The sequence below is a fragment of the Ursus arctos genome, unplaced genomic scaffold (genome assembly GCF_023065955.2).
Source record: "Ursus arctos isolate Adak ecotype North America unplaced genomic scaffold, UrsArc2.0 scaffold_6, whole genome shotgun sequence".
NCBI lineage: Eukaryota > Metazoa > Chordata > Mammalia > Carnivora > Ursidae > Ursus > Ursus arctos.
Window position 1 is genome coordinate 6,333,838 of NW_026623078.1, and position 9,161 is coordinate 6,342,998.

Genomic DNA, 9,161 nt, shown 5'->3' on the forward strand with positions numbered 1-9,161 from the left:
TAACATGAGAACAACCCTCTTACAATTTTTTAAGTGCACAATATAGTATTGTTACCTTTAGGGACACTGTTGTACAGCAGAAATTCCAGAAAAGCTGAAATTGTATACCCATTGAAGAGCAACTCCCCACTTACTCCTCTGTCCAGCCTCTGACCACCATCATTCTACTTTCTGTTTATATGAGTTTGACTTCTTTAAATACCTTATATAGGTGGAACCTCTGTTCTACAAGTAGGTGTGGAAAGGGGAAAGATAACCTCATTTCCTTGGTATTCACCTGGAATAGAACATGTTTAACACTTAAGTCCTTACCACTCTAGGGTAAAACCTAAGAACACAATGCTAGACTGGATCATGCAGAGAGGGAATCCCTATTTTCTTCACCACACCTGCCTAGATTAGAGTACCCAGAGTAGAGCGGAAAAGCGCTTCTACAATATGGAGTTCCAAAAGGAGACATGGGGTGTGGGGAGGCTTAAATGCTAGACTGCTATTCTTAAGACTTAGTAGGTGTTCTAAATGGTCATTTCTCTATTTTCTATATGATTTGGACAATTTCTGGAGACTGTACATTATCGTTCTCTATAAGTTTCACGAGTGAAGTATCTGTTTTGTTGGAGAGAAAGTCCACTAGGCTCCTCACTCTGCCAGTCCAAAAGTTCCTACCTTATTTGATTCTGACATAGAACATCTTCAGACAGTATTATGGAACTCACCACTTACTCTGTTCAATGTGTCATCATTTGTGCACACTCTGTTACCAAATTTTCCTAATTCTACCTGATAATTTAATCAGAGCCTCTTCTCCATTACCCTCCACAGCCTTAGGTCAGATTTCATCATTTTTTTACCTAGATTATTAAAATAACACAGTAATTACTTCACAGTGCTACTACCATCACCATGTGAAAACTCAATTCTTTTCAGTCTCTATTTTACCATTTCAAGTGCTCCTCACTCATTACAGAATATATTCCAAACTACTTTGATTGATATTTAAGACCCTTTGAAGTTCTTTTTTTTTTTTTAAAGATTTTATTTATTTATTCGACAGAGATAGAGACAGCCAGCGAGAGAGGGAACACAAGCAGGGGGAGTGGGAGAGGAAGAAGCAGGCTCATAGCAGAAGAACCTGATGTGGGGCTCGATCCCAGATCGCCAGGATCACGCCCTGAGCCGAAGGCAGACGCCCAACCGCTGTGCCACCCAGGCGCCCCTGAAGTTCTTATTCTAACCTAACTTTCTGTCCTCCTCGAAAACTCTCCCTTCTTCACCACCCAAGCTATCACATATTTCAAACATACCAGCTATTTTCTGTTCACTCAATATGTCAGAATACTCTATGCTTCCATATCTCCCTACATATAATTATCTCTGCCTAGAATTTTCTTCTTGCTTCTCTCTGCAGCCAATCAATGTCTACCATTAAACACAAAAGTTGCCTTTTGGGGGAAAGATAGCCTCTTTTAGGAGACATTTTCAAACTCCATAAAACAAGGTTTGCCTTTCGCATACCTGTATCATCATACTTAGCGATGGGTTCTTTGGGGTCAGCACTGAATAGTAAGATTCTGAGATCCTTGAGGACAGTTTCCTGACATACAGTATGGGCCCAAGAAAGTTTGAGACTTGCTGATTTCAATACTTATTTCAAGGCCTCACTTTAGCCACTTGAAAACTGGTCATAAAGAGTTTCCTTATATCTTAAGAGCAATATCTGCACTATAAGAACTTATAGTGCTGGAAAATAAATTTAAAGTTAAAACACCAAAATTTTGTCCCCAGAATTTTTTTTAGAGGAAATCAAAGGGCAGTATATTCAACACTCGAGAGTTAAAGGATATTAGAGAACAGAAAGCAAATTCACTCAAGAAATTGGCCAAAAGTAAAAAAATTAAATCAAGGGCAAATGCTAAATACAATCCCTACCACCAAGGAATATACAGCAATGCAATAGAAATTGGGACTATTAAACATTTGAGGACAGGAAAGGAATATTTGAGGAATCACAGAATTTTACCCTGGCCAGTAATAGAGGATGAATATTCATTCAAGAAGTAAAGAACTATTACTGTAGAAAGTATGGGACCTGGTGGAGTATTAAATTGGGTCAATATCCATTGTTGAACCACAAGAGAAGATTGAATTAAACAGTCGTTACAATTTATTTAAACCCATTGTCCCAAAGGAGGGTGAATATCTTTTAAGCTGACCATAACCAATTCATCAAGTATAGAGAAAAAATGTGAATATCTATTTATGTGTCTAAACTTGAAAAGATAAGTAAACTTCACTAATATTTAATATTCAGGTAATTTTTGCTACTCAAAATTAATCTGTATAATACCTAGTCACATTACTTACGATACTTAAGTTTGTCTGAAAAGGTATGAGTTAACAAAAGACAGATGGATTTAGAGGAGTTCTCTTTGCAGTTATTTGCTTTGAACACATTTCTATATATTATAGCTTAGGTGTGCCAAAATTGGGAGAAAGGGATACTGAAAGATTACGTTATTTTATTTTAATTTGATTTGTTCTCCAAAACTTCATGAGGAGCTCAAATAAATTTGTGTCAATAAGCCTTGCGCTGAAGATAATTCTAGTTATTAAAACTCATAAATGATTATAAAATGATAGGGTTGACAATTTTACCATAATATGAACTCTTTGTCAGCTAAATCACAAAGTAAAAGAACAAGAAGCTATGAGAACTGACAATAAGCTGGCTAAAAACATTCCAAATTATTAAGAAACATTATTTTACAATATGGATTTACTTCCATTATTATTAACAATGAACTCAACAATCTATACTGTACCTTGATAAATTAGCTAGTGATCATGATACGCAAAACATTTAAAAAGGAAATACAAAATACATAAAACTCTACAAAATTTTTGCAGTATTAACACTCTCCAGCTAATAAATGAAGGGTTTAAATTTTTCACTAAAGGTGTTCTTGAATGTTTCTTACTAATAGCAAAAGGATAAAAGCCACATTCTACTGAAAAATACTTTTGTTTTCAGCCACTGTAAAAATGACTTACATAAGCAATATGACAATAAATAAAATGCATTTCTTATCAGCAAACAATATTGTATAGTACACAGAAAACTACTACTGATTTCAAGTTAAATGATTTGTGGTAGAATCAGATTTGTCTTATGGGAAGGAGTTTTGTGTTATACAAAAGTATGGATGATTTTAACATCTGTATCTAATAATCTTTCATCAACTGTAATGATTCCTATAATAAACACGATGTCTATGACAAAAACCACATTAAGCCATGGGTTAAGTGGTGAATTTGACTGGAATTAAATAAGAACTTGCATATAAGTGACAGCAATATCAGCCAATTTGAAAGTTATTCATGACAACCTTTGTTGGCAAGTTATTATTGAAGCCTATGGTACAAAGTACATCAAGGTCATCAATTATGATTAATTTTGTAAAAGCAATATCTCTAAAACAAGAATTTATATTAATATTTTATAGTAAAAGGGGCAATGATTATGAAACTATTTTGTGCCATATAGATATTCTTTGGAAATCACATAAATAATTAAATTTTAATAAGTATAAAACAGTTGTATCATCAATGTATCATTTCAAATTTTAAATTACTTAGCATAATTTATTTTAACTTTGTCTTTTAAAATTTCTACTTCCCGACTATATTAATGTTGAACATAATATATGCTGTCAGTAGTAAATTTATAACATATAGAGATCTATTTTTATGTTGAGGATGTTATGCTTAGAGAAGTCTGGAGATTATTCATCTAAAAAATTACCCAAAGTTGTTAGAAGGAAGGTAAGAGGATAGCTTGGAGTGATATGAGGGAAAACAAGCATCCATTAATTCAAAGATGTCTAAAATTCCTATAGCACAACCGATCAACCAACACTCTCATGCCCACTGTAATCAAGCCAATGCTCAGAGAGAACCACAGCATGTTGCAGGGCCAGAAATTAAGTGCAAACATCTCTCCTGGTCCTGCTAGGGCAGCAGCCTCTGTGCTCTAACAACTCCCAGTGAAATATGGAATCCCAGAGGTCCAACACATCTGCCTCCAAAGTGATTCACATCTTTATAAAGAAGATACTATATACATTCATATACAGAGCATCGCAGAGAGTGAAAAGCAGATTTATAATTTTGATTATCCCCTTGAACATACTGTTCTTCATACTGTGTCTTTAGAACAGGTAAGTGGAAACATCATCGAGAGCTAATTCATTAGAGATTTAATATACTGAAGATGGTATTTTAATCAATTTTGTATTGACTGGAAGGAAAAACTGTGGCTTTTGAGATATCAAATTCTCTCTCACTGGAGATCACATTCACAGTGACCGATGGCCAAGAATTTTTATACAAAGTTAAAGAATATATGCTCTCAGCATGATATTGACAAGTAAAACTTGGCAGTAGATGGTTAGTGATTAAAGATGATGATGAAAATTAAGAAAAGCAAATTGTGAGCCTCCAGTTAACTCATACTAGCATTGAAAACAATGTAATAGTGAGAAACTCATTTTTTTCTTTTAATCATTTCAGGTGCTGAAAGGACATGTAAATAGGCACATCATAATGAGAGCTGGAGAAGGAGCAGGTGAGGGAAAATTAATGACCAGAACTAGATAGGCAGAAAATCTCTATAAAACTGACCATTACACCACAAATACAAGTGAAATCTTAAAGAAATAAAAAGGGAGAAGTCCTAGGACACCTGGATGGCTAAATTGGTTAAGCATCTGACCCTTGATTTCAGCTCAAGATCTCCAGGTTGTGAGATCGAGCCCCACATTAAGCCCTACATATGGTTCTGTGTTAGGTAGGGAGTCTGCTTTGGATTCTCCCTCTGCCCCCCACTCCCCGGCTCTCTTTCTCTCTCTCAAATAAGTAAATAAATAAATACTCATTTTTTTTTTAAATGGGAGAACTCCCTACAAAATGTTCATATGCAAGGGAATGAATGAAAATGTGAGTAATTAAGGAAACTCAATTATGAGTACTTAAAATAGTATGGAAAATATCAACAAACTTCCTCAACAAAAACAGAGAATGGCACGCTTCCAAATATATAAGATAGTCAAAAATATAAATCAAATAGGGTACATTAATAAATTTAAACTTGGGGCACCTGGGTGGCTCAGTTGGTTAAGCGTCTGCCTTCGGCTCAGGTCATGATCCTGGAGTCCTGGGACTGTGATCTGTGGGGGGCCTGTTTCTCCCTCTCCCTGTGCCTCCTGTTCCCCCTGCTTGTCCTCACTTTCTCTCTGTCAAATAAATAAATAAAATCTTAAAAAAAAAAAGAAATTGAAACCTAAGTTGGATCAGATATGCAGTATATCATCAACTACCTCATAGTGAAATATATTTGAGTAAAAGCAGCTGGTTAGTACTAGAAAACTGTTAAAAAAACTAACATATTAATAATAATTTTAATTTAAGAATAAAAGCAAAAAAATGTATAATAGTTTGAGTTTCATTCAGTACAATTCATATACTCTGAAATTTACCAATTTTAAATACACACTTCAATGATTATTATTATAGTCTCATAGTCATGCATCCATCATCAAAATCTTATTATAGATCATTTCATCACCACAGAGAGAAAACTGTCCACTTACACTCACTCCCCAGCTCAAGGTAATCCCTAATGTACATTCTGTTTCTATAGATTTGTGTTCACCAGACATTTCATAAAAACAAAATAATACATGTGGCCTTTTGAGTCCTGCTTCTTACTTAGCATAATGTTTTTGAGATCCTTTAGTACTTTAGCATAAGTATAAATAGATTTTGAAAAACATAGAATCAGTCAAAATTGAAATATTTCTTTTTACTTAAAGTGCTGACAATGAAAGAAAAAGTATTTACTTGACTCAATTATATATATATATATATATATATATATATATATATATATATATATATTTAAATTCCATTTAGTTAACATACAGTGTAATATTAGTCTCAGGTGTAAATATAGCAACTCAACACTTCCACACAACATCAGGTACTCATCAAGACCAGTGCATGCCTTAATCCCCATCACCAATTTGACCCATCCCCCCACGGCCCTCCCCTCTGGTAACCCTCAGTTCGTTATAGTTAAGTGATTCAGTTATTTTTAGATTAAGTAATATATATTGTATACGCATGAGCAAGAGCAGAAATGCTCATATCTACCTACTTAATAAAACAAGTCTTGGCTTGTTCCTTTCCTAATGGGGATTTATATGGAAAATTCTCTGGATTGTAATTTGCATTTACATGAATGATTCAGATTCAGCACATGCCATCTCCCTACTCATTCTGTGCCTGGCCAGAAGCTTACACATACACCATCTCACCTAATACCACATTTCTTTAAGGTGGTCCTACATCTAAGATATGGGAAATTTACTTAATTATGTTGACCTAGACTTTTCATTTGCTAAGTAAGATATAAGAAATAAATGACTACAAAGTCCCTTCTAGTCTAATATAGAATTATTTTTCCTCCAATTTCCTCAAAAGCACATCATAAATTGAGTAAAAGTAATTATAACAAAATGTGCAATTGCTTATTGAAGAGGAAGAAAATTTTCTTCATTAATAAAATTTCTGTCTAAACTATATCATTTCTTTCCTTTCATTTATATTGCTTTTATTCACTCATAAGAACAGATATATCAAGTGTAGAACTAAAGAAATAGTTTTAGAAACTTGCTTGGGAAAGGAAAGAGAGGAATAAGAGAAACATGCTGGGGAAGCTATCGACATAAATGAATGCCAGCTTTCCCTCTAAGTTAAAATGAAAGGGCGAAATAAAGCTGTAATGTAGGCTTTATTCATATTAATTGCATTATGCTTAACTCTATTCATTTTGTATCCAAGTTTTTCTGTTGTCATTGTATCACGGGACATGAAATTCCATGTAGCAAATGTATTCATTCCCAAATTATAGCTAGCATATTCATTTCATCTAATAATCATCAAGAATTTCATTTCTACACAGTGCATCTAATTGTCAAAATTACCGTCATGAATGTCTCCAAAGCACAATTCCTGCTCACTCACACAATAATGATGAAACACAGCCCTTAGAAGAGGGTGTGGTGGGTGGCTGTCCTGTGTGTGTTCTTCTAGACCTACTGTCTTCATTCAACTTCCACTCTCTACTCTTGAGGTTGACTGACAAGAACATCACTTTCATCTTTATTTTCCTTAATTTGTACAAATTATCCAGTTCTTAAAAATATCTAAGATAGGAAAGCAATCAAGGGAATTAAGGCTGGATAATGGTGGTAGGACATGTTGACAAGGGCCTGAGTAGAAATAAAAACAAGGAGAAAGTCACAGGTCATTGGAGAAAAGAGAACAGACACTTCCTATGCACCTTCCGATCTGCATTTGGTCCCTTTTCTAAATGTACCACTCCTCCTACGCACTGCTCTTAACTTTTCTTCCCATAAACCATCACACATGCTCTAAGCTTTGCCCTTTTTGTGTACTGGCCATGAGGATTATGTTTACTTTTTAAGTGTTGTGAAGACAACAACAAGTGAGCCTGAAGCCATAGCTGAAAGTGTCACTTGGAATTGGTCTACATTTTTTAAAAATTCTTACGATATGTCACATACACCATGTACTCACTTAAATGTCTTTATTTGGTTTATTGCTATTTTTTGTCTGATAGTTATGTGTCTCTAGATTGTCTCTAGAGGTGAAGCAGGGATTCCTTCCGTCTAAGAAAATACAGTATAATTAACTGTAACATAGAAGGATTCCAACATACCTGTTGAAGCATATCTCCTAAGGAATTCACATGGAACATATGAATTCAATCAATACTTGATAACTTAACCATAAATACATATTCTTTTAATTTTGGAGGCAATATGCATATTAGTATGGACCCAAATCATGACCATACTGACAGGGTTTGAGTATCAGCTTTGACCCTTGTTAGCTGCATTCCTATAAGTCATTAAAGATTTCTGTACTATAGCTCCCTTATATGCAAAATGAGGATAATAATAATAATACTCCCCTCATGGGACTGTTATGAGCACTGAATGCGTCAATGTATGTGAAACACTTAGGACAGAGTTTAGCACATAGTAATCACTTAATAGTTATTGCTCATTTCATCACTCTAGATCCTATGAACAACATCTAAAAAGCCAAGTAAAGACACTTTAGTATAATATGTTACAACCAACGTAAAATCTATGTTAGTGTTCAATCATTTCACTGTTTACTTCTTAACCACCACAAACATACATTTACACACAAGGCACACACTTCTCACTGTGAACAATAGTAATATAGGAATTGAGAAAATAAGTTCATAAAGATCTGAGGATGAGTCCATTTTTGTAAAATTCTCAGAACACTATACAACAGAAACTAAAAAGCAAATTATTTTTAATGAATTAAAAGACTTTCTTCATGTACAAATCAGCCCCTACATCATGTGTATGTGTATGCGCATGTGCATTTCCTTTATCTTAGAAACACTGAATGATCCATAAATGACTTCAGTGAGCAATTTCCTAAACTTCCAAATTCTATATTCCTTATATATTGTTGTAACATGATCTCAAGAGGTGACAGTAATTGTGATAATAAAAGGCAAAAAATACTAATGTAACTACTTACCTAATTTTTCTAAGTGAGCAAATTAGTGACAGTCAAGATGAATTGATAAAAGAATATCATTTGATAGAATAAAACAATAGAAAATAAAACCTCCACTCCATCAAATGCTTTTTAATTAATGCAGGACTATAAGAATATTGTTTCAAAGTGATGTGACCCACAAAATAATTTCAAATTATAGATGGTGATGCCAATATATTTAAAATGATATATTCTCACATCACCAGCTATTATCATCAAATAGAAATAGGAAAACATCAGTGCTCATTGTGGATTTATTATTATTTTTCATTCTTTTTTTTCCTTAAGTGGAGCCTAATGTGGGGATTGAACTCACAACCCTGAGATCAAGACCTGAACTGAGATCAAGACCTGAACTGAGATCAAGACCTGAGCTGAAATCCAGAGTTGGACACTTAACCAACTGAGCCACCCAGACACCCTTTTATTTTCTTGGTATAAAAGAACTTCTGGAGCCTTTCTGAATCAAGTAA